This window comes from Alligator mississippiensis, chromosome 7, assembly GCF_030867095.1.
Source record: "Alligator mississippiensis isolate rAllMis1 chromosome 7, rAllMis1, whole genome shotgun sequence".
In the NCBI taxonomy this organism is placed as follows: domain Eukaryota; kingdom Metazoa; phylum Chordata; order Crocodylia; family Alligatoridae; genus Alligator; species Alligator mississippiensis.
The window spans coordinates 5,462,103-5,487,271 of NC_081830.1; the positions used below are offsets into that span (position 1 = coordinate 5,462,103).

Sequence of the window (25,169 nt, forward strand, 5' to 3'; positions counted from 1 at the left end):
GTACAAGTCTCAAGAAGGCTTCATCACAGAGCATTTGGGGCCCTGTCAGCATGGATGGGTATGGCAGTGGGGCTCCTCCTCACTGCCTGGCCCTGCCTGCCCAAAGGGCCACCAGCACAATACTCCTGAATTCAAAACACACGTCTTTCCTGCAATTTCATTCACCAAACATTTCCAAAATGCTTGAGAGGAAGACCCCCCACACCAAGGGGAAGAACGAGATTCGGGGCTCCTGAGGCAGCTCTCGGGGACCATAAAAACTAAGGAGGTGGTAGTCATGGAGGACCTAAACTACCCAGACATCTGCTGGGAGACACAGACAGCGAAGTCCCACCGCTCACGCACGTTCCTATCCTGTGTACAGGACCCCCACCTGACACAGGAGGTACACGGTCCCACTAGGGGGAATGCCATACTGGATTTGGTATTGGCAACGGGGGATGACATGGTAGGGGACCTACAGATCGGTAGCCATCTGGAGGACAGTGATCACCTAATAATAGAATTCACCATAAGACGGCGCGTGGGTAAGGTAACTAGTAGGGTGAAAGTGCTAGACTTTAGGAAAGCTGATCTCAATGAACTCAGGCGATTAGTCAAGGACACACTGCAGAGTAGGCGTTTTGAAGAGATGGGAGCCCAGAAAGGGTGGCTGTGCCTTAAGGAAATGATCCTTCAGGCACAGAGGGAGACGATCCCGATGCGAGGAAAAAGAGGGAAAGGGGCCAGGAGGCTTCCCTGGCTGACCAGAGAAATCCAGGACAGCCTTACAGGCTAAAAGGGGAGCATATTAAAAGTGGAAATGGGGAGAGATTACCAAAGAGGAGTATACCTCCTTTGCTCGCGCTTTTAGGGAAGCAGTTAGACGGGCCAAAGCTACCATGGAGCTGAGGATGGCATCCCAAGTAAAGGATAACAAAAAATTGTTATTTTTTAGATATATAGGGAGTAAAAGGAAGGCCCAGGGAGGAATAGGACCCCTACTAAATGGGCAGAAGCAATTGGTGACAGACAGGGGGGACAAGGCTGATCTCCTCAACGAGTTCTTTGCCTCGGTGTCCCTAAGCGAGGGGCAAGACAAGTCTCTCACTGGGGTTGTAGAGAGGCAGCAGCAAGGTGCCAGACTACCATGCATAGACCCTGAGATGGTGCAGAGTCACTTGGAAGAACTGGATGCACTTAAGTCGGCAGGCCCGGATGGGCTCCATCCGAGGGTGCTGAAGGCACTGGCCGACATCACTGCAGAGCCATTGGCGGGAATATTCGAATGCTCATGGTGCACGGGCCAAGTCCCAGAGGACTGGAAAAGGGCCAGTGTGGCCCCATTTTCAAGAATGGGAGGAAGGAGGACCTGGGCAAGTATAGGCCAGTCAGTCTCACCTCCATCTTAGGCAAAATCTTTGAAAAAATGATCAAGATTCACATTTGCGAGAGCCCGGCAGGACAAATTACGCTGAGGGGAAACCAGCATGGGTTCGTGGCAGGCAGATCGTGCCTGACCAATCTAGTCTCTTTATATGACCAGGTTACAAAACGCCTGGACGCAGGAGGAGGGGTGGATGTCGTATACTTAGACTTCAGGAAGGCCTTCGATACGGTATCCCATCCCATACTGGTGAACAAGTTAAGAGGCTGTGACGTGGATGACTACAAGGTCCGGTGGGTGGAGATTTGGCTAGAGGGTCGCACCCAGAGAGTCGTAGTGGATGGGTCGGTATCGACCTGGAAGGGTGTGGGCAGGGCTCGGTCCTTGGACCGATACTCTTTAATGTCTTCATCATCAACTTGGACGAGGGAGTCAAATGTACTCTGTCCAAGTTAGCAGATGACACAAAACTGTGGGGAGAAGTGGACACGCCGGAGGGCAGGGAACAGCTGCAGGCAGACCTGGACAGGTTGGACAAGTGGGCAGAAAACAACAGGATGCAGTTCAACAAGGAGAAATGCAAAGTGCTGCACCTAGGGAGGAAAAATGTCCAGCACACCTACTGCCTACGGAATGACCTGCTGGGTGGCATGGTAGCGGAAAGGGATGAACATGAGTCAGCAGTGTGACGAAGCCATCAGAAAAGCCAATGGCACTTTATCGTGCATCAGGAGATGCATGACGAATAGGTCCAAGGAGATGATACTTCCCCTCTATCAGGCGCTGGTCAGACCGCAGTTGGAGTACTGCGTGCAATTTTGGGCGCCGCGCTTCAAGAGGGATGCGGATAACCTGGAGAGGGTCCAGAGAAGGGCCACTCGTATGGTTAAGGACTTGCAGACCAAGCCCTACGAGGAGAGACTAGGGCACCTGGACCTCTTCAGCCTCCGCAAGAGAAGGTTGAGAGGCGACCTTGTGGCTGCCTATAAGTTCATCACGGGGGCACAGAAGGGAATTGGTGAGGTTTTATTCAGCAAGGCGCCCCCGGGGGTCACAAGAAATAATGGCCACAAGCTAGCAGAGAGCAGATTTAGACTGGACATTAGGAAGAACTTCTTCACAGTTCGAGTGGCCAAGGTCTGGAACGGGCTCCCAAGGGAGGTGGTGCTCTCCCCTACCCTGGGGGTCTTCAAGAGGAGGTTGGAGAGGCATTTAGCTGGGGTCATCTAAACCCAGCACTCTTTCCTGCCTATGCAGGGAGTCGGACTCGATGAATTATTGAGGTCCCTTCCGACCCTAACATCTATGAATCTATGAACCTAAGTACTCAGGTTCTCCTCTCCCATTCCAGGTTTTCCTGCACAGTATGAGGGTTTGTGGAGTATTCTCTCTAATCTCTTGGAGTATACAAATCATAATTGAGTATATTAGGACTTGAATTACCAGATCATTCCTCATTCTATCTTTCAGTGGTGACCCGGAGTCTTGCCTCCCACGTCTTTTTGTAAAAGTGCTCGACTGGAAGGAGGGGCTCTTGCATCTCCAGGACCCCCATATCTCCATGGACAGGACCCTTCCAGAAACCACCCAAGACGTGGCTTTCCCAGCAGCCTGGAGACATTAGGCACAGCTGGCATTGCCCTGAGCTAGGACCGTGCAGAACAACCCCGCCGTTTCTTCCCGCTCTTCCCGCACCGCGGGTTTTCATTGCTTGCTTTCCCGCTTTTTTTTTTTATTTTGAAACACTAGCAAAGTTCTCGTTGCTGGAAGCTGGCTCCTCCACTGCACCCACCGACGCTGCAGGACACCCCCCCCCCCACCCCCCCAGGTGGTAGGGAGCACTAATAACCCTTTCAAGCTGGTGGAGGTTTCCAGCTCCACTTTATTGAAAAGCAAAAGGTAATTTTTGAACAAAGTGGCTCCTTAACAGTATGGTACATACTTCTTTGCTTCTCTGGCTGTGTGTCCTTGCTGTGTTAGACAACCCATCTGCCTTGAAGGCTGTGATCTCATGTTAGGGCATGCCCCGCTTCATTCTCAGGCCGGGTCCATCCATTGGCCTTGTTATGCTAGACAACCTGTTGTGGTGGAAGAAACTTCCCTAAGGTTCGTTGTCTAGCTGTAATTTTGATAGACAAACAACGCGGGTAAAGAAAGACAGCTGTTTATTTGCTCGAGCAAAGACCATACAGCCAGTAAAAGGCAAAAACGCCCCCCGCCCCCAAAGGGTGAGGCGATCTTTTATACTTATTACAATAAGGCAAGACTTACAGGGTTAACAAAAAAAGCAATACTTGGGCGGTGCTTTACAAATCTTTGTAACAGCATATTTCTAATTAAGCTGAACTAGCACTTATCAAAAGCTAAAATTTAAGTAACAGTAACATGATAATATGCTAGCAAAACCTTACACAGCAGTAGATACTTCTCAAGGACACAACCACTGCACCCAGAACAATGGCTTCCCTGTCTTATCTTGCTTCTTGCTGTAGCTAATTTTTCAGCACACAGACACAGAGATACTTGCTGCTTTTAACTCAGAAAATGGTTAACACAGTTAAAATGATTACTTGACACAAGCAAAGGCTTAGCTATCATTCTTCCTTGTGGTCAGCTGCATTGCTAGGCCACAGGTCATGCCTTGTATTCAGCTGTAAAGCTAATACTTCTTAATAATCCAAATTATTGTTAACCTAACAGTATGCTATCAGAAAACTATTCTATTTCAGGGTAATAACAAACCTGCGCACTACACTGTCTACCTCCAGGGCCAAGAGAAGCTGTGTGTTTCTCCCAAGAGCTTTAGAAATCCAATTAACCTCTGCTGCCCACCTTGAACCTTTATAATGCAGATATTCATACCCATAAGTCAATTCCCCCAAAACAGGCCTTTAAATACCATTTTCAGGCCAACAGTCTCCAGCCTGGTTCTCCTCAACCCGTGGTACCAGACTCACCAGTCATTCAAGCCTCTCTGTCAGCTCCAATTCCCCGCTGGCTTTTACCAGGTAAGTCGTGAGGCCGGAGCTTTCACTTTGGCTCCTCAGTCGATCATCCCTCACCTCTTTTTTTACCTTCTCTTCTCTGTTTCCTCCCTTCCTCTGCTCCCGGGACACACTCTTGGCATCCCTTAGATCTCTCTCCCCAGCTGGGTCCATCATGGCAGCCTCCTACTTGCTGCCCACCTGACCCAGCTGTTCCTCCTTAGCTCTCAGCATAGATTCTCTCTTTTTTTTCCTCCTTCTTCTCTTCCTGTGCTGTTTTCCTCTTCTTGGGCTTGAACCCCAGTGGCTGGGTTTGCTACAGCAGCCTTTGATCTGCCGCAGTCTCAGCAGACTCCCATGGTTGTTGTTCCAAGTGTGGTGTTTGAGGTCTCCAGGTTTGCTGCGGTTCCTCCTGCTCCAAAAAGTAAGTTTTTCTCTTTTGGTACTTTCCCATTCTGTCCAGGGCAGGGTGCTTCAGGAGCAATGTGAGGCCAGACCTTGGGTTGGGCAGATGATTTATTCTGTCCCAGTCTCATCCTTTCCTTACCCACTGCCCTCATGGAGATGCTGCTGCTCCTGACCACCCCAGGTGCACAAAGGCCTGGGGAAGCCCTCAGACTGGGGTGCAACATCTCCAGCGTGTCCATCACTGACTACAGCTACCTTCGTCTGTGGGCCTGGAGGGCACCTGGAAAAGCACTACATTGGCTGGAGGATTAGGAGCATTTATTGCACAGACTGGACAAGCAGTGCTGCACCCAATATCCAAGAAGGGGTCCCCTCTCTCTGCAGACCCCCTGCTAGCATCAAGTGCAAATTTTCATGGCATGTCACATCCTGCATAGAGCTCAGTGCTTACACTGTCCCAAGCCTTCAGTCCGTGCAAATCATTCCCTCCCTTGTCCTGCTCCCACCAGGTGAGCGCACTCAGCTCAGCCTGGCCGAGTCTGGTGTAGGAAGAGCCTGGAAAGACCCTCAGGCTGACTTGTGCCATGTCCAGATCTCCCTCAGCAGCTGTGCTGGGACCTAGGATCCAGGCCAGAGGCGACCAGTTTGGACTGGATGGGAATCCTGTGCAGGGACGGGAGAACTAAGAATACCAATAATCTCAAAAGCTGTGCTCAGTTTGTGCCCAGCCCCTTCCTCCTTGCCCAGTGTCTCCCTTGTTATAGGGCAACAGCAATGAGCTCCTTATTCCTGATCCTGCTTCTTCTCACTTCTTCCACATGTAACCCGGGTGCACCCAAGCACTGTGCTCTCCTCTCCAGATAGAAGGGATGGGCGGAAGGCAGAAGGACTGCAAGAGGGATCTGCAATATGCAGGCCAGGCCATTTTGCTCAGCACAATACTGCCAAACAGGGCTCTAAGCAGGTGCTGCCAGCCACGGAGCCCAGGCCGTGCCCAGTCAGCATCTGGAAGGCTGCAAGCACTGCTGCGAGCAGACTGGGCTCCGTGGGCCGGCTGCAGCTGGGAGCCTGCAAACAACTGCTCTGGGCTTCGGCATGTCGACACTATGGCACCTTCCAAGGTTGCCATTCTGGTTTTTTCGGCACTCTGGCCAAAAAATGTTGCCTACCCCTGCCCTATAGAGTCAGGCCAAGACAAAAGATACTTAACTATATACAGTATTATTTTATTTTTTATATAATAACAATTCTCATAAGTATTATAATAAACATATATGTACAATAGAACTGTGTGAAGTGGGTAGTATCTGCTTCAGATTTGGCCAATTCAGGGGCAGTGATTCATTTTAGTGGCTTGAATCGTTGTCCTGTGTCGATTTGGCTGAATCTGATCCAGAGATTCGGCTCCTGCTGCATCTCCGAATCAGCCAGGCCCATCTCCCTCATCCGGCAATGACTGCCCGCCCACCCCAGCTCCAGACTCTTTGGGGAAAAAGAGCCCTGGCTCACTGGGTGCTGCCGGGCAGGGGGCGATTCCTGCTGCCCCTCCCCCTGCCCCACGCTGCATGGCGGGCTCTGCACGACACCCTCCTCATTCCCCCATCCCCCAACAGGTGCCCTGCCTGGGGCCAGCTCTGGCCCTTTAAGAAAATTATCAAGCGATCCATCAACACCAGACTAACACAAGGCAAGTATCTGAATGCCAGCCAACATGACTTTGTGACTGCCAGGTCTTGCCTGACCAACCTCATCTCCTTCTATGACCAGGTAACATATGCCCTGGACAAGGGAGATGACACGGACATCATATATCCGGATTTCAAGAAAGACCTTGACCTAGTTCCCCATGATGTCCTCATGGTTAAGCTGAGGAACTGTGGCCTTGATCATTACGTGGTCCAATGGCTAGGTGCCTGGCTACGGGTCAGATCAAAAGAGTACTAGTTGATGGGACCACATCAAATGTGGCACAGTGGAGTCCCTCAGAGCTAGCTACTTGGGCCGGTACCCTTTAACACCTTCATTAATGATCTGGATTCAGGAGTCAGATGAACTGGCAAAGTGCATGGATGACACCAAATTATAGGGGAGGGTGGTCACACCGCAGGACAGGCTCTTAAGGTGGGCTCACGAAAACCTGATGACCTTCCATGTAGACAAGTGTAAGGTGCTGCACCTCGGTAGGAAGAACCTGCAACACACTTGCAGGCTTGGCAGTGCTACACTCACTAGCACCACGACTGAAGGAGACATGGGGGTCTTGATTGACTACAAGAGAAATAGGAGCCACCAATGCGATGCTGTGGCTGGCAAAGCAAAACCAAACTAGGTGTGCATCCACAGATACACCTCAGGCAAAATCAGGGATGTCATCCTCCCACTTCATTCAGCTCTGGTGAGACCACAGCTGGAGTACTGCATCCAATTTTGGGCCCCCACTTCAGGAGGGATGTGAAAAAGCTTGAGAGAGTCCAGAGGAGAACCACTCATATGATCCAAGGCCTGGAGGGCAGGCTGTATGCGGAGAGGCTGAGGGATCTGGGACACTTCAGTTTGGAAAAGAGAGGGCTCAGGGAGGACTTGGTAGCAGCCTACATTTCTATAACGGGTATATAAGGGCCTGGGAGAACAGATGTTCACCAGAGCTCCACAAAGGACAACAAGGTCTAAGGGTCATAAACACCCAGAAGGCGAATTTAGGCTAAACATAAACCATAGAGAAAAAAATTCTTAAGTGTCCAGGGCCTGGAATAGACTCCCCCCAGAGGTGGTGCAAACACCTACTCTGGACTCTTTCTAAAAGAGGCGGATGTTTTTCTTGCTCAGGTCACTTGATCCCAGGTGCCTTCCTGCCTGCGGTGGGGGGACTGTATTCCATGATTTCATGAGGTCCCTTCCAGCCCCTAATATCTATGAAATGTAGGAAATAATCTACGAACATACAAAGTTAAAATGGCCACACAATATAAGGCGCAGTGTCACAGACTAGGAGGCACTCTCCCACAAAATGTAAGGCACCACAACAGCCAATCAGCTCAAGCTTTCCCAGGGATAAGCTGCCCCACAGCCAGGGCAGCTCCCCTCCCCTGTGGCAATCCCTTCCCCAACAACTCACTGCTCCAGGGCCTGGATGGGTGGTCCTCATCCTCTTGGCTGAGTTGCTCCTCATGGGCATGGCCTCCCAGGCCACTGGCTCCCCTTGGGCTGCCGCTCACAGGTGGCCCAGCGCACCATCGCGTGCACCGAGGGCTCTGCCTTGTGCTGGGGGCTGGAGGTCCGGGCTGCCACATGTGGTGCCTGGGTGGGCTGAGAGGGCAGCTGCTGCAAGCCTTTTGGCTGTCTGCTTGGGGTGCGTGTGCTTCAGCCAGGCTCCACTCCATGCTACAATCAGCCATTACTGATCCCTCATCCCCCTCAAATATGAAAACGGGACTCGGAGGTACTGTGTAAATGGCAGAGGGAGTATCTTCCAGGGGCCCAGGCCAGGAGCCAGAGCTGATCCAGCCCCAGGCACCCGAGGAGCAAGTAGCTCTGCCACCTCCTGCCAGTGTGGGGTCTCAGACAGGGGTCCCAGCAGGAGATCGAGGGAGGCAAATCTCAGACCAGAAACACACACACATGTACACACACACAGCTGCTCTTTTCACCACCTCCCCTAGGCCAGGCTCTGGGCTCACCCCTTTATGCAATTCCCATGGTGAATCCTGGTTCAAGTAGTCACCCTGGGGTGCTCAGCTCCTAGGAGCCGAGATTCCCTCCTGGGCTCTCAGCTCCCTTTCTGTGGCAACATGACTGCCCTGCTCTTCCCCTGATTCTTCTGGCCCTGGCCCCATGCGAGTGCCTAGGGAGGCTGTGGGAGGTGGCGCTGAGGCGTAGGTGCTGGGGTCAATTCCAACTGATCTATGTTTTTTTCTAGGTGTCCAGTCCCAGCTCCAGCACTCTGGCCCAAGGGTGGTGAAGCCTGGGGAGACCCTCAGCCGAACCTGCACTGTCACTTGTGATTCATTTACCAGCAGCTACTGATGGCACTGGGAGTGCCAAGCTCCTGGCAACGGCCTGGAGTGGGTGGGAAGATGGGATGACAGCACAAACTACAATCCAGGTTCCCAGAGCAGAATCACCATCTCTGGGGACTTCTCCAGCAAGAAGTACTACCTGCGGCTCAGCTCCCTGACAGTCGCAGATACCGTTGTGTGTTACTGTGCCTGGAGCACAATGACACAGAGCAGGACAAGGGTTGCACAAAGAGAGAAGCAGATGCACTCACTCCTGAACTGTAGTCCTCTTCTCCCTGCAGCCCTGGCACAAGGGGCTGCCCACCGCCCCGTAACACCCAGGCCAGACCACGGTGCCTGCAGCAGCTGACATGTGGGTGGCAGCAGAGCGAGTCTAGCCCTGGGGTGGGCTGGAGGGAGGAGAAGGTGAAGCTCGTGACACCCCCTGACCTCACCTAGGGTCTTGCACCTCACCAGGCAGCCTGGCCACAACTCCCCTGCCCCCTTCTCCCACTGCAGGGGTAGGCACCTCCACTTTGCCCCACCAGCTCCAAGACCTGGACACATGCCCCCAGCTTTGGCACACATGCTCCACATCCCCTCCATCCCCTCTACACATCTCTGCCACCACCCCTCACAACCCCGACAGTCCCCAAGCCCAGGCCCTCCAAACCTTGCATGCCATAGACTTACCCACTTGCTGCTTGGGCTGCTCCCACCACCATGCCTGGCTTTTTGCTGGTCACATGTGTCGACACTAGTTGTCTCATGTGGCATCCCTTGTCTGTCTCCAATTACCTTCTCACAAGTTCCCCCCTAGCCCCAAACAGCTCCTTGCAGGCTGCAAGGCTGTCAGCCTGCAAGGGGAAAACCACTGTGTCCTTCGATTTTCTCCTTTCAAGTGGAAAGTCCACACTTTTCTCCTTTAAATGAGAAAAAAAAAATATGCATTTTTACACAGCAAAAAACAGATGCCTGCCACAAGTAACTCTAGCCCCGGGGTCCCAGAAACTCAGTCTGTGCCCAGCCCCCTCCTGCCAGCTGAAAGTCTCCTTTGTTATAGGAGTATAGCAATAAGCTCCTGATATCTGCTCCTGCCTCTTCTCACTTGTTTCACATGTAGGCTGGGGAAAGGTTCACAGGAATCCAGGGCTCTGGGCCTTCCTCCCTGGACCATAATTATTCTTTACCTACTTTTTCCTCACTTTAGGGTCTTCTCTGCTAGCTGAGTGCAGCCCAGAGGTGGTGTAGATTGGAGAGACCCTCACCATGACTTGTGCTGTCCCAGGTGACTCCACCAGCAGTGCTTGCGATTGGAGCTGGCTCCAGCAGCCTCCACCACAATCACCACAGACACCGCCAGAGGCCATGTGCACCTGCGAGGGACAGGCCTACAACCCAGAGACATGGCCCCGTATCACTGTACCAGACACGCGCTGATCAGGGACACATCCTGGGGCCAGCACATACCCTCCCTTGGATAGCAGGCTGGTTCAGGCAGGAGCTGCAAAGGGCAGCAATTACCCCCATGGGTACCCCTGTTCCAGGCCACTTACATGTCTGGGGGTTAAATCCTAAGCATGGTTAGCAAGGAAGCAGGGGGGAGACTTCCCAGGCCTTGGACTGGAGCCCAGGAGTCCTGCCCCAGCGTCCGTTCTGCCCCACCAAGGTGTCTGTCTGGGGAGCCCAAAGGGCACAAGGAGGGGCCCTGCCAGGCCCAGCCTGCCCGAGTGGGCAGAGCAGGGAACAGCTGCAAGGGGCCTGCAGGGTCCAGCCAGGCTCCACTCCATGCTCTTATGACCCATTAGTCACCACTCCTCCCCCCAGATATCTCTCCCGTTAAAAGAGAACTACAGCATATCATCTAAAAGCAACAGCGAGCGTCTCCCAGGATCCAGACCAGGGCTCAGCGTGGACTTGGTCACGGCCAGCAGAGGAGTGAGGAGACTCCTCAGGCCACAGGGCTCCAGCTGCTCAGGCAGGGCCTGCCCCAGAGCCCCCTGGAGCCCAGGGCCAAACTCCTCCGGAAAGGCCCTGGCTGGGATCCAGCCCATGTCCTTGAGAGGGCAGACAGGGAGGAACAAGCTGCAGCAGCTCTGCCACCTCCTGCCAGTGTGCGGTCTCAAGAGGAAAGGGGCCAGGAGGAGATGGAGGGAGGCACATCACAGGCCAGAAACACATACTCACACATGTGCACGTGCATGCACATACAAATGCTTTTTAACCATCTCCCCCAGGCCAGGCCCCTGGCTCTTCCTTTTATGCAAATCCCCACTGTGAACTCATCTTGAAGTAGCCATCCCGGGACACTCAGGACCACTGCTCCCAGGGGCTGAGCTTCCCTACAGCTGCTCTGGCTGAGAGCTCTGGGATCTGACGGGAAAGCTGGGGTTACCCATTGCACCAGGGACAGCGCGGGGCCTGTCACAGCCTCTGGGCGTGCGAGTGACTGCCCACAGCCCTGCCTTCAGCCCAGGCCAGCTTCCCCAACACCCGTACACCCACAAACAGCCCTCATCCTGATGCATCATCACTTGCCCCTTCAGCTCCACCTGGGCAGCAAGATCAGCTCAGCATCCCCCAGGCACCATGGGTCACAGCGCATCATCCCCACTCATGACAACTTCCCCTTCCACAACCAAAACTGCCTCCAAACCGTGGGCACAGCTCTGGGCACCAACATGCCCCCATGATGCCAACCTCTGCAGGAACCACCCGGGAGAAGCACTACGAATAAAAAGCAGCCCCATCCCTCTACAGCACCTTCATGATGGAGAGCACATTGGCATCAACTCGGCTGAAAATCCCTGCACTCACCTGCTGCCTTCCAGCATAGGTTCAGCAGCTACCGTCTTGTAGCACAGTCTCTCTACAGCCCTCTCACACTAGCACCCATTCACACCAGGACATAGGATTATTCCTACATGCAAATCCCACGGGCACCACAGCAATGGCCCAAGCAGCAGCCACCAGCCCAGACACAGCAAGGCCTAGTTGTTGCCTAAGGAACATGGGCCACGGCCCACTGCAACACACTATCAGCTCTCCTTACCAAGGTAGGCCACTGGGTCGACATCACCTGATTTCTGGCCACAACTGAAAGTACAACAGGAATACGAAGGAGGTCAGAGGATTAAAATGAGTGCAGCAAGGGCAACACACTGAGCACAGCACCCAAGGGAGCTGCCAGCTCCATCCAGGAGAACAAAGTCTCCAGGATAAAAGAAGGATGCATGAAGACAAACCCCAGCCTCTCTGCAGGACTCCAGCTCTGACACCCCAACCTGGAGCCCAAGGCAGGAAGACAGACACCTCTCCCCTCAACTTCCCCTCCAGGCTGCTCCTCCCACAGCTTCTCCCAGGTGCAAGACAGGAGCACACCCAGGGCAGCAAACAGCCTCCCTGCTGCAACCCAGGGGCAGCTGGGCTGGGCCTGCTGGAGCAGCTGGAGCTGATGGACAAAGGATTGCAGGGCTGGGAGGTATTTAGCTTCCTCATTAACCCTTTCCAGCCTGCTCTCTAACCTGTGTAGTCCCCATTACAGCCTGGAAAGGGTCCGTCAGGTTTATGCATAGTGGGATGGACGTCGTTCCCTCCAGGGTTAGACACTTCTCCCTCTGCAGACACTCCCAGAGGCCAGGACCCTGCAGCTGAGGGTCTCCACAGCAGGAAACACTGTGGCCTGCAGACATGCATGCCCCACTCCCCACTCCTGACAAGGACTAAGCAGGGCTCAGCTCCCAGGTGACATAGAAATTGTCATTGCTGTAATACCTGTTTTTAGGCCTCTTAGTCCCGGTCCATGTGCAGACAGCTCCTACTGTTGATAAATCTGCATGGATGAACGTGAGGAAGGGCTTGCATGTGGGAGTGGTCATCACCTGTCTCTTTATCCTCCTGCTGCAGTAGGCATCAATGAACGGCGGGTATGACGGCTCGTTGATGTGCTGCCTCGGCAACGCGCCGTATTGTGACTCCCTGCTGTCTGCGCACGGCCAGGAAGACATCGGCATCAGCATCGGGAACGTCAGCAGCTGACGCTGGGGCTTGGCATTGTGATGTCACTGCAGGGAGCAGCACTGTTGCCACAGCAACCAGGGGTTTCCCTCCCACAGGGCAAGGTGCTGAGTGCTGGGGCTGTGGGCACCTCTGGTCTGGCCTGGCCTGGGAGTGGTACCAGCCTGGGACAACCTTAGCCCCTGAACTCTTTGGTCGTGTCCTCCTTTATTCTCCTTGTGGAAGGCTCCGCAATCGTGCTGTCATGCACCAGTACGTCAGATGCAAGGAAGACCAGCTCCACTGGTATTTAGGGTCCTGCCCCAGGCCCTGATGCTGAATCCCTGTGCAGAAACACTGTTCTGCCAGGATAGGGCTGCTGCTCCCTGCTGCAAGGCACTTTGTGTGTTTCCTGGGACACCCTGGCCTTGCTCTCAGGCTCTGGGGAAGCGCTTCACCTTCAGGCAGGCAGGTCCTGCTGTCCATATGCAGGGCATGGTCTGGGCTCCTACTTGTCTCCATGGCTCTCGCGCCCTTCCAGGACCAGCTGCTCAGCCACCCGCCTGGCATTTAACAACAGGACTATCCCTGGTTCAGGAGGACCTGGTTAAACAGCAGCCCCTGGTGCCAGGACCTCAGGCCCTGTCTGATCGCTGCCCTGTGGAGTCAGGGCACGTCAAGGCAGTGACTGGGGCTGGGAACAACCTGGCACTGCTCCCCAGAGCAGGGACCTGCTGAACAAATCAAGGCACCCCCAGGCTGATGGGGCTGAGTCCAGGGACTGTACAATTAAGTGCATTGACCCACCCCCCATGAGGCCATCACAAGAGCATGCAAGGGAAGGGGTTGTTCCCTGGGAGGGAAGGAAGTACCAGAGCTTTGACAACACGGGGTCATAAGCAGATTCCCTGAATCCTCTGGGTCTTCATTGGCTTCCCCAGGTTCCTAAACCCCTCGGGCCTTAACCCCCTGTAAGTCAATAGCCAGATGTACAATATTTTCAGGAAAAGTTGCCAAGGGCCCTTATAAAATGAGCATATGCAAATGGTGTGACCCCATTTCCTGTTTATTCCCTGCAAGGCTCGTCCTCATTAAGCACCAGCCCTGCTCTGGGTTTCTCAGTGTCTCCGCAGACCTGCGCCTTCCTACCTGCTGAGGACACCGGGCATTAGCCAGAACAACCATGATGCCAGCACTGGCTTTGCTGTCCCTGCTGGCAGCCCCCCTCGGAGAGTGTCCGCTACCATAGAGGGGCAGAGGGATGCAGAGGTAGAGAGAGAGGGTACATTATCTAACCCTGTGTTCATTTCTCTATTAGGTGTCCTGTCCCAGGTCACATTGAAGGAGTCTGGCCCTGGGGTGGTGAAGCCCAGAGAGACCCTCAGTCTGACTTGCACCATGTCTGGATTCTCTCTCATTAGCAATGCTGTGGGCTGGGTTCGCCAGGCAGCAGGAGAAGGGCTGCAGTGGGTTGGAGCTATCGGGTATGATGGAAGCACTGGTTATAACAGTGTTCTCTAAAGCCGCCTCACCATCACCAGAGACACCTCCAGCAGCCAAGTGCACCTGCGTCTGACCGGGCTCCAGCCTGCAGACACAGCCCGGTATTACTGTGCCACAGACGCAGTGAATGAAAACCCATGGGAGCCTGCACAAAAACCATGACCTACCAGGCCGGGACTGTCACTCTAGCATGAACTCCCCGAGGCAGGGATGAGGGGCAGAGACCCCTGAGCACCCAGAGCAGAGCGCTAGTCACTGCAGCGCTGCACTGCTGAGCTCCCAGCTCTGCACTCCGAGGAGACAAACCCCGCAGCAGACGGGTATAGGGAAAACACCCCCATTGCTGTGCTCAACTCCAAATCCCATGGAGACAATGCACAGCAGAGACCCAGGCTCAGCCTGACCCCCCTGGGCTCTCTTCCCCCCTCCCCAAGCTGCACAGGGAACAAGGGCCCTGATTCCCCGCGCACGGGGTTGTTTTGGGACACTCTCAGGTCCTCTGTTCACCCAAACTGCTCCAGCTCTGTGGCTACTTCTGATCCCTTCTCCCTGCTCCGACATCACAGCTGCCCCCACTCCCATCAGAGACTGTTTCCTCTGCATCTGGAGTTTAACAACAAAGTGCTCGGCTACCCCAAAGGGACATCACCATGTACTGAGTGCTCAGACCCTGGCACCTCCTATGTCTGCTCAGATATAGAGATATAGATATATAGTTATATTGGTATCTACAGGCATGTCGAATCTTAAGCAGGGATGAAGATCTGAGGTCACCGCGTAGGGCAAAAATAGCGTGTAGTCAAATCACCAGTGACTTGAGAAGCGGCAACTGCCTCTGCCTCCAAAACCTCCCGCCGCCGCTGCAGAGCCGTGCTGGGAGCTGTGCAGCCGGCGGCAGCGGTGCAGCGCGGGGTGGTGGGGGGGATGGCTGCGTGCCGCCAGGCCACCACCAGCTGCCAAAACCTCCTGCGGCCACCGCAAACTCAAGCCCCCCCACATATAGTTGAATTTGCTCAAGTTAAATGAGTGTATGACACAACTGTACTGTATATATCGATATACATATATAATCTCCACCTCCAACACTCTGCCAAGTGGCCCTTGTGGTTCACTCGGCAGCTCAAAGCACGCTAAAAACTGGGGCTGCGCGAGGCTTCAGACAGAGCTTCGGATCCAGAGACGCTTCCCACGCGTTAGGGTCTGAAGCAGCACATCCGGGTCGAAGCGCTGCCTCGTTCAGCTTCCCGAAGAGCTTCGGAGCCGCCTCGGAGATCTGGCCATAGGGTATAATGGGGAAGCAAGAAAATACCTGCAACTTTGTTGTTGTTTCTCCAATTTGGATGAAATTTTGAGGGATGGTAGACTCTGCAGAATGGATGAAGCCTGACAAGTTTCAAGAAGATCAGTGCAGTGGTTTGGGGGTAATATCACCCCAAATTCTTGAAAGCAAAACTCCTGTTACATCTATGTGTTATAACACAGGGGGGTGAAAACTGCAGGGCTGGTAACCCTTACTGAGGCCACAAAGCCTGCCAAGTTTCAAGAAGATCAGTGCAGGGGTTTGGGGGGAAATCTGAATCAGATGGGATCATGGCCATCCGAAGTGGCCGGATCCAAAGCCAGATCAGATCTCTGCCGACTCGCACAGGCAGACTAGAAACCCATTACACAGTTTACATCATGCGACCGCACACCTATCCCTATACCCATACCCCCACCCACTGCCCTCCTCAGAGGGCCTAATCCTAAAAATGTCTACGCCGTACCCCTCTCCACTGGATATATATTTCTATATATATAGAAATAAATATTTTTGAAAGAAAAAAATAAGTAGCTGGGTCAGCCATGCTCCCCCTCCACCCCTTGCAGGTGTGGGCCGGGGCTGGGCCAAGACCTCTTCCCTTACATGGCAGGATTGGAGCCAGGTTAGCCACTGCCCTGTGCTACGCAGCTGGATGGGGCCCACGTCCCCTGCCCTGGGCACACAACCAGGTCCACTGCACTGTTCATGCAGCCTAGACGCTAAAAATGCTGGGCACCACTGGCACAGATGGTGATAAAGAATGAACCATAAAGGACCAGTTGTGAATGTAAGGACAGGAAGCATTTTTATGCTGCATTTTCCCCCCATTTCCATCATTTGTCCAGTTTAATACCAAGTGTCTATTAGCACGTTCCCTCTGCTGTTGTTGACCCCAGTGTCTCCCCTGTGCCAGAGACTGAGCCCCATGCAGAGAGAGCAGGGCCCTGTGCTGAGCGCTCCCAGCCTGGGGCTGCTTATACCTTCCTGGGAGCAGCATGCAAATCCCTGGCCAGGGCTATTGGTTAAATAGAGTTGCTGTACCCAGGAGCCTCAGTCTGTACCCAGCCCCTTGCTGCCTGCTGAGTCTCCCTTGTTATAGGGCAGCAGCAATGAACTCCTTATTCCTATTCCTGTTGCTTCTCTCTACTCCCCCACGTAGGTTATGAGGAAGGTTCAGGGGAATCCAGGGCTCTGGGGTTTCTCCATGGACCTTCTTTTTTACCTACTTTCTTTTTCTTTTAGGTGTCCTCTCTGCTGTGCAGCTGGTTGAGTCTGGCCCAGGGGTGGTGAAGCCTGCAGAGACCCTCACCCTGACCTGCACTGTCACAGGCTACTCCATCAGCACCACTTATTCCTATTGGAGCTGGATCCGACAGGCTCCTGGGAAAGGGCTGGAATTGATGGGGTACATTACCTACGATGGTAGCACAAGCTACAACCCATCCCTCCAGAGCCGCATCACCATTTCCAGGGACACTTCCAAGAACCAGTTCTCCCTACAGCTAAGTTCCCTGACAGCCACAGACACGGCCATGTATTACTGTGCCAGTGACACAGTGACTCAGAGCAGAGCAGCAAGTGTGCAAAAAGGGGAAGCCTGTTCTTTATAATGCAGCCTAATTGCAACTCAGACAGGGAACTTTTCAGATAGAAACCCCAGACACATGGGGGGAAATTCAGACAGGATCAGCATTGGCCACCTGAGGGCTTGCTATATTTGGACCTGTCACATTGCAGAGAGCAAAGGCCTGAGAGCTTCACCGGGCATGTGTCAGACAGTCGGGATAAAACAGTACATACCTCACAGAAGCCCCATCATAGGGTGTTTGGGATCCTCATCCCTGTGAACGGCCATGGCAGTGGGGCTCCTCACTCCCTTGGGCCCTTCGGGAATGTCCAGCCCAGCCTGGACAAACGGGCAGTGTTGTTCAGCACTGGTACTAGGTCTCCTCCTGGACCCTCTGGGCAGCATCACCTGCACTGAGCTGCTTCCCCGTGCCAGCTGCTGTAGTCCGGAGCCATTTCAAGCAGCTCCAAGGATCTCTCACCCTCCATGCAGCTCCTCCTGCACCGAGCTCCCAGCCTCATGAAGAGGTTGGAGACCTGAGCCTCCCCAGCGGCACCAAAGATCCTGCTCTGTGCACCGGCCTGCACATCACGTCTCTGGGCACACACCAAAAGGCGAGACTCTCCTAGTAAGAAACCGCTTTTCTCCCCAGCGCTGCTCTGTACGTCCATGGATTGGGACACGGTTATCTAGGGCCACACCTGAGCCCATCACTGCAGCATCTCAGCATGTCACAAGCCTGGGGGAGGCCAGGAAGAAAACTGCCAAGTGGGAGAACAGGAAAGTGGGTCTGGGGGGAGTGATGGGTGAATGCCAAGAGGCACAGGCTGGGCTCCAGCACATAGTACTGGGTGCCCGAAAAGGGGAGAAGCAAAGACCCAAACCAGTGCTGTCTGGGGCCTGTCCAGTGCCTTCCTCACCAAACCTCTCCCACAATGGTGAGACTTGAAGAATCGTCCCCACAGCACTGGTGGAAGCCTCTGGGACTGGCTGGGGTCAGAGATGGAGCCTGTGTTAGGTGGGCCACTGGTCGCATCCAGCCTACCTAACACCCAAACCCAGGACAACACTCATAGCGCAGGGACCATCAGTGCAGGGCAGGGGGCTCAGGGTACCTGGGAGCATGGTCCCCAGTGCCTAAACCTGCACTCCTGGGGCAGCAATGCAAGCCCTGGCTTAATTCACTGCTCCTGCGGACACCCAAGTGAGGGACAACCCTCAGCCCCAAAGCTCCCAAACACGCTGAGCAGCAACACAGAGTGGGCTGAGAGGAAGGGGAGGAAGCAGGAAGGATTCATGTAAAAAGCAGTCAGTATCTTTGTGGAGACCGCACAGACAGGACCCCACATGCAGACCTCGCATTCAGCCCCTCTGGCCCAGCCCTCCATTGCACTGGACCCTCCTCCTCCCAGGGAGGGGGCTGGAGGGCTGGAGTAGAGCGGGGCTCTATGAGAGCAGAGAGATGCAAATCCAGTGCTGCAGAGGCCTCATAAATGCTGACACCCTCTGGTCCTGCAAGGTTGGGGGGAGCAGGGGGGAACAGAGGTCTGTGCCATCCCTGCAGCTCAGCACCATGCTGTCCTGGGGATCTCTCCTCTTCCTCCTCATGGCCCTGTCAGGTGAGTCCCCAGCCCCCTGCCACACCCCACACGTCCCTGCACACCCCCAGGGAACAAGAACTAATAATCCTCACCTGATTCAAAGGCAATGGAAAATCTGCAGTGAGTGGCCCCCTGGCTCCGTGGCCGTTGGCAGAGGCTGGCAGAGACAGGATCCTGAAACATGCTTTTTTCTCCCCAGGTGCCCAGTCCCAGGTGCAGCTGCTGGAGTCGGGAGGGGATGTGAGGAAGCCTGGAGACTGTCTGCGCCTCTCCTGCAAAGCCTCCGGGTTCACCTTCAGCAGCTCCTACGTGGACTGGGTACGACAGGCTCCTGAGAAGGGGCTGGAGTGGGTCGCAAGTATAAATGCTGCTACTGCTAACCTCACCACATACTACAGTGCTGCGGTGAAGGGGCGATTCACCATCTCCAGAGACGACTCCAGCAGCACATTGTACCTGCAGATGACCAGCCTGAGAGCTGAGGACACGGCCCAGTATCACTGTGTGAAGCCCACAGTGATCAGAAGCCTGCTGTGCCCAATACAAAAACCTCTGTGCAAACCTCCTGCCAGCTCAAGCCAGCACAGAGCAGCAGCCAGGGCCTGAGCACAGTAGCTTAGGCAGAGGGGGACACCGGGCCCAGGCACACGCCGTGCGCAGGTAGTGTGACGCACAGCAGGAGCACAGAGCACGCAGCCCCTGCCCACTTGGGCAGCAGGGTCCTGGCCACAGCATCCTCCCTCCTCCCTGCAGCAGCTGGCTCAGACACAGCCAGCCAGGAGACCCCAGGCCCTGGACAACTGCCCCAGCACCTCGCACAGCCAGGCTGGATCGAGCTTCTCCAGCACTTGCACTCCTGGCAAACACCCACAAGCCGGGACACAGGGAAAATGTACGCTTCTGATGTAGCGGTAAGCTGCTACCAAGTTCACTCTCAGCCGTCACTTTTTCAGGCTGAAGAGTCCCAGGTCCCTCAGCCTTTCCTTGTATGCCTTGCCGTGCAAGTCTCTGATCATATGGGCAGCCCTGCTCTGAGCTCTCTCAAGCTTTACCATGTCCTTGCTAAGGTGCGGAGCCCAGACTGGACGCAGTACTCCAGCTGCGGTCTCACCAGTGCTGAGAAGACCCGAATAGAGCAGGAGAATCACTTCTTTGCAATGGTTTTGCTGCAGACACATCAATCGATGCATGCCAGCGTAGTGTTGGCCCTGCTGGCTACAGCATCACACTACTGGCTCATGTTGATAATGAGGTCAATTATTACCCCCAGGTCTGTGGTGGCAAGGGATGGGGGAGCTTTAGTCCTGCTGTCTGATGAGAGGCACCAGTTGCACAAGCACCCATGTCACGAGTTTTGTCTGTCAGCAGCTAGGGGTGCAGGGCCCCTGAACCCCCCTGCACCGATCTCATTAACAGCTGGCAGGCTTCGTGGCCACAGCAGGGCCTAGCAGCCAGGCCGGCAGTAGTTTCCCTCCCCTCCGCCTCAAGACAGACACAGTTGCACAAGCACCCAGGACACGGGTTTTGCCAGTCAGCAGCCAGAGGTGCAGGGACCCAGATCCCAGACACCTGCATCCATCTCCTCGACAGCGGGCAGGCTTCATGGCCTCAGCAGGGGCTGGCATGTGCGCAGTTTTGGCCCTGCTGTGGCTGAACACATACACCACACAAGTGTGGCTCTCAAGGCAAGGGGTGCAGTTTCTCCAAACCCCCTGAAATTATATTCTTGAAAGTAGCCATGCTTTATGCTCTCAGAAGGGGCTATTATTTCTGCAAGTTGTGTCCAAATCTGGCTGTACGTGACAAAAGTTATATGCTGTTTCAACCTTCCCCATTAAAGCCTATGGGTGAAACATTGAAACAGTGTCAAAAAGGTGAAATGTTTCGATTTGCCTCGTTTTGTTTCGAGGCTGTTTCGAACGTATCGGTTTCATTTCAGTTTTCTTGTTTCAACCTCTAAACAGGTCAAAACAAAACTGGTGGTGAAATGTTGCAGAGCCCTAATGCAGAGGAAGGATGAGACTGTCCATTAGCTAATGCTGTGTTCATTTTCCCATGAGGTGTCCTGTCCCAGGTCACACTGAAGGAGTCTGGCCCAGGGGTAATGAAGCCTGCACAGACCCTCAGTCGGACCTGCACCGTGTCCAGGTTCCCTCTCCTTAGCTACACTGTGCACGGGGTTCACCAGGGAGCAGGGCAAGGGCTGCCGTGGGTCCGAGTTATCTGGGGCAGTGGAAGCACTGAGTACAACAGTGCTCTCCAAAGCTGCCTCAGCACCAGCAAAATCACCCCCAGCTACCAAGGGTACCCATGTCTCACCGGGCTCCAGCCTGCCTGGTATTACTCCACAGCCTGGCATTACTGTGCCAAAGACACAGTGATTAAAACCTGATAAAAGCCTGCACAAGCAAACATCCCTGCGGGACCCACCTGGCGTGTGAGCAGCAGAGGCAGCATATGCCATCCCCGTGCTCTGCCTACTGGGTCAGACACACGAGGCCTTCTCGATCACATGAACCAGCCAGGGATTAAATCCAGGGAAGGCTCAAGAGTGACGAGTGGGTCAAAATCTCTGATGGAGTCATAGATTCATAGAAAGTTTGGTCTGGAAGGGACCTCAGGAGCTCATCTAGTCCAACCCCTGTTCAAAGCAAGAACAACCCCAACTAGATCATCACAGCCAAAGCTCTGTCTAGTTCGGTCTTAAAAACCTCAAAGGGTGGATAGCCCACCAGCTTTCCAGGTAACCTGTCCTAGTGTTTTGCTACCCACTTAGTGACATTTTTTTTCCTAATTGTGATGGCCAGAACCAAAGAAATTAATAAGAAATACATACGTGATTTTTAGAGCCATTTGGAAATTTTGTCTAATATAAAGCTTGCATTTTTGTAACCTGCAAATGTAACTTGTAACTGTTTGTAAAACTGACTAGACCTCAAAGACAAAGCTATAGTTGTAAAGTTAGCTGACCTAACGTTTTTTTCTTGCTCAGAAATTACCCTTGATGATGATAAAACTGGGTTGAACCGCCTGGCCGATCCAGCACGTTCCAGCAAAGCACGTCTCAAAAAAGCATCGCCAGAGAGATCTAAAGGGGTTGGATTTAGGCAGATTAATGTTAATTTCAAACCTGAAGATGCTGCGGTGTAATTTGCTTATTGGATAAACCCAAGTCTGAGTAGTAACCTTTTATAATAACTTTTAACACCTTTTTATCCCGTAGAGTAACAGCTATAGAACAAGATTGTGCATGGCTCTAAACCCAACAGATTAGCGTAGGACTAGGTATAAAAAGTGCGTGCATCAGGTGACCGACAGGGAGGAGGGAACAGAACGGTCACTGCTGTTCCACGCCCGCGCCCCGGACTCCCCGTGCGAGTGAGGATCGGATCCTGGTCAAGGGAACTTCCCCGGTAATCCCTCTGACAGTGGTAATTGGGGACGCCCGACTTCTCTGGGATCACCTGGCGTGCACCCGGCATTGAGGGACTATGGATAAGTTGCCAACCCAAGTCTGTCTATTTGTTGTTTTAAACAGCCAGTGGCTGATACTCTTACAGTGCCCAATACTGCATTATCTGGCTATCGCATTTATCTTTCTGTTAACTGATGTGTGTGTGTGTGTGTGTGTGTAAGCTATAATAAACTTGCAATGATTTACACCCAACCCTGCCTCCTTGATCCCGAAACAAACAGCCCAATGACTAAACTTATGCACTCACAGTGCATCAGGTGAACTGGAGACTCAGGATGAAGCAGGCTGATTCCTCCACCAGGGGCAGCACCTCCCCCACCCACCTGTCACCCCCCGCCCCCCACACCCCCACGCAGCTCCTGTCCCACTGCACCAGCACACAGGGACCCCGGCTCCTTCCCACCAGCAAGGGACGGCACCACACACCCTGCAGCGTGTGTGCTAGGACCCTAAACAGCCTCCTGCCCCTTTCCCCTAAGCATTCCCCACTAGGGATGCAGACACAGCCCCTGCCCCACAGCCTGCAGCCAGGCAGGGCTCAGCTACCAGGGGCTCTCACTACCCTGGGAGGCAACCAAACCCCTCAGGGGTCAGAGAGGGACATGGCGAGTACCGCAACCCTAGGCGTTGGGCTCTCAAATGTGGTTTTACTTTAGGGCTTCAGCACTGAGGCCTTAACCTGGAGCCCAGGGCAGGGAGTGCAGACACCTCTCCCCTCAGCTTCCTCTCCCAGCTGCAGGGCAGGAGCCTGCCAGGAGCAGCCAACAGCCTCCCTGCAGCCTGCTGGAGCAGCTGGGCTGGAACAGGCTCCCCCAGCTAGCACTGGCACCTCAGGGAACATCACTGGTGCCCAAATCACTACAAAACCCAGTACCCATACCCTAACTCAGGTTACTGACACACGGGCACACAACATGACCTGCTGGGATCTGGCCTCATCCCTGCCAGGTGCCATCGTCTCCTGTCTACCGAGCAAATGGGGATGTCTTATCCCAACTAAGGAGAGAAGGCCCAAATGGACCAAGGCTGAGGATCAAGGGCCCCTGAGATACTCGTGCCCTGTCATCAGGAGGGTGGAGAAGAGCAGGGAACTGAAGCCAGAGTCCTGCCCACAGCCTGGTTCAGCCATGGATCCAAGCACTGGCCCTTCCCCTCTGTCTGTGCTCATCCCACCACCTTCTTCTGTGCAGAGACTCAGAGCCCTGTGCAGAGAGAGGAGGGCCCTGTGCTGAGCACTCCCAGCCCAGGGCTGCTCACACCCTCCTGGGACCTGCATGCAAATCCCTGGCCAGGGGCTCCTGCTTAAATACAGCTTCTGGGCCGTGAAGCCTCAGTCCATGCCCGGCCCCTTCTTGCCTTCTGGGAGTCCCCCTTGTTCTAGGGCAACAGAAATGAGCTCCTTATTTCTCTTCCTCTCTCTCCTCTCTTCTCTCCCATGTAGGTTGTGGGGAAGGGTGGTGGGAAGCCAGAGCGCTGGGGCTTCCTCCCTGGACCTGCTTCTTCACCTACTTTCTCTTTTCTTTAGGTGTGCTCTCTGCTGTGCAGCTGGTTGAATCTGGCCCAGGGGTGGTGAAGCCTGCAGAGACCCTCACCCTGACCTGCACTGTCACAGGTTTCTCCATCACCACCAGTGGTTACGGTTGGAGCTGGATCCGGCAGCCTCCTGGGAAAGGGCTGGAGTGGATGGGATACATAGCTGGAAGCAGTGATAGCACAGGCTACAACCCATCCCTCAAGAGCCGCATCACCATTTCCAAGGACAGCTCCAAGAGCCAGTTATCCCTGCAGCTGCGCTCTCTGACAGCCGCAGACACCGCCACGTATTACTGTGCCAGAGACACAGTGACACAGAGCAGAGCAGGGGCTGCACAAAAAGGGGAAGCCTGTTCTTCTTAATGTAGCAAAATTACAACAGCCCAGACAAGGAAGTTTCCACCTGAAAACCTCACACACGGAGGGAAACTCTCATAGGATCATCCTTGGCCATCTGAGGGTTGTTATATTTGGACTTATAACACTGCAGACAGCAAAGGCCTGAGAGCTTCGCTGGGCATTTGACAAGACAGAGGTTATCCAGCAGTACAAGTCTCAAGAAGGCTTCATCACAGAGCATTTGGGGCTTGTCAGCATGGGTGGGTATGGCAGTGGGGCTCCTCCTCACTGCCTGGCCCTGCCTGCCCAAAGCGCCACCAGCACAATACTCCTCAATTAAAAAATAACAAACATGTCTTTCCTGCAATTGCATTCACCAAACATTTCCAAAATGCTTGAACGGAAGTACCCAGGGTCTTCTCTCCCACTCCAGTTTTTCCTAAACAGTGTGAGGGTTTGTGGACTATTCACTCTAATCTCTTGGCGTATATAAATCACAGTGGAGTATATTAAGTCTCAAAATACCAGATCATTCCTCATTTCTTTCTTTCACTGGTGACTCTGAGTCTTGCCTCCAATGTCTTGTTGTCGAAAAGAGTTTTTCTGGGTGGATGTAACCATTAAGCGATGGAGTACTGGTCTATCCTATTGAGTGTTTGACCTTTCTCAACAACAACAAAAAAAAGGTGTTTTATTTTGTAGTAAACCAGAAATGAAAACTCACCGGGTGTTCTTTGTGCTAAAGTTTTTTTTATTAGGTGTCTATCTAATTTTTCTACATTGATACTTAGGTATCAGCATCGCCTGATTTGGCTGAACTGACAGAAGTCTGTTTCCCAAGCTACTGATTAATGCCTTCTCCAGTAGAGGCAAGTGTTGTGTCCCATATAATCTTTTACCTTAGGTTTCTCCTTCACAACGATGCTTCAGCCTGACCCAATTTCCCAAATAAAGGATTTAAGAAAAGTTTTACTTGTCACTGTGCGACTCTGCCGTCCCTCCTCCGCTGACTGTCTCTTTCTCAACGTCACGCTGACTTCAGGAGAGTATTGTTGTCGGTGATTATTTATTCCGTTTCCCTCGACTCGACGCGGTCTCC

At 53.7% G+C, this 25,169-nt stretch overlaps 1 long non-coding RNA gene across 1 annotated transcript in view; it reads right to left on the minus strand.

Moving 5' to 3' along the window:
* The window catches only part of LOC132251329 (uncharacterized), a 106,739-nt gene extending 87,713 nt beyond the window's left edge, over positions 1–19,026 (minus strand). Inside the window, exon 1 of the long non-coding RNA XR_009463310.1 lies at positions 18,816–19,026. This is a non-coding gene — a long non-coding RNA (uncharacterized LOC132251329). The remainder of the gene's footprint in view (positions 1–18,815) is intronic.
* Positions 19,027–25,169: the final 6,143 nt, after the last annotated feature.